Below are 927 nucleotides of genomic sequence, written 5' to 3' on the forward strand. Positions count from 1 at the left end.
GGAATACTAACCTCTATACTACCGCGGAATTGAAGGTGGTTCAATGTCTAAATAGTGACGCAAATTACCATTTTCAGCTACCAGCGCACATCGCGGCGGGCGTGAGTGGAGAGAGAAAGTTGAGTAATTTTTTCGAGGCAGCAAATGATTCGCAGAGTGGTGCAAAAATCAGTAAAGAAACGGTCGCGCATAAATGTGTGAAACGCCCTTGTCCAGAAATACCACTTCCACGGCCGAGAATTGAACTCGGGTCTCCTGCGTGACAGGCAGGAATACTAACCTCTATACTACCGCGGAATTGAAGGTGGTTCAATGTCTAAATAGTGACGCAAATTACCATTTTCAGCTACCAGCGCACATCGCGGCGGGCGTGAGTGGAGAGAGAAAGTTGAGTAATTTTTTCGAGGCAGCAAATGATTCGCAGAGTGGTGCAAAAATCAGTAAAGAAACGGTCGCGCATAAATGTGTGAAACGCCCTTGTCCAGAAATAGCACTTCCACGGCCGAGAATTGAACTCGGGTCTCCTGCGTGACAGGCAGGAATACTAACCTCTATACTACCGCGGAATTGAAGGTGGTTCAATGTCTAAATAGTGACGCAAATTACCATTTTCAGCTACCAGCGCACATCGCGGCGGGCGTGAGTGGAGAGAGAAAGTTGAGTAATTTTTTCGAGGCAGCAAATGATTCGCAGAGTGGTGCAAAAATCAGTAAAGAAACGGTCGCGCATAAATGTGTGAAACGCCCTTGTCCAGAAATACCACTTCCACGGCCGAGAATTGAACTCGGGTCTCCTGCGTGACAGGCAGGAATACTAACCTCTATACTACCGCGGAATTGAAGGTGGTTCAATGTCTAAATAGTGACGCAAATTACCATTTTCAGCTACCAGCGCACATCGCGGCGGGCGTGAGTGGAGAGAGAAAGT

General features: G+C 47.6%; 3 non-coding genes across 3 annotated transcripts; all 3 read right to left on the reverse strand.

The window, feature by feature from the left end:
- Positions 1-225: 225 nt before the first annotated feature.
- Pmar_PMAR029584 lies at positions 226-297 on the reverse strand. Its single transcript has one exon. It is a non-coding gene; the product is annotated as a tRNA-Asp (tRNA).
- Positions 298-494: 197 nt separating this feature from the next.
- On the reverse strand, positions 495-566 carry Pmar_PMAR029585. Its single transcript has one exon. It is a non-coding gene; the product is annotated as a tRNA-Asp (tRNA).
- Positions 567-763: 197 nt separating this feature from the next.
- On the reverse strand, positions 764-835 carry Pmar_PMAR029586. Its single transcript has one exon. It is a non-coding gene; the product is annotated as a tRNA-Asp (tRNA).
- Between the last annotated feature and the right edge of the window lie 92 nt (positions 836-927).

This window comes from Perkinsus marinus (assembly GCF_000006405.1).
Source record: "Perkinsus marinus ATCC 50983 genomic scaffold scf_1104296953106, whole genome shotgun sequence".
NCBI lineage: Eukaryota > Perkinsozoa > Perkinsida > Perkinsidae > Perkinsus > Perkinsus marinus.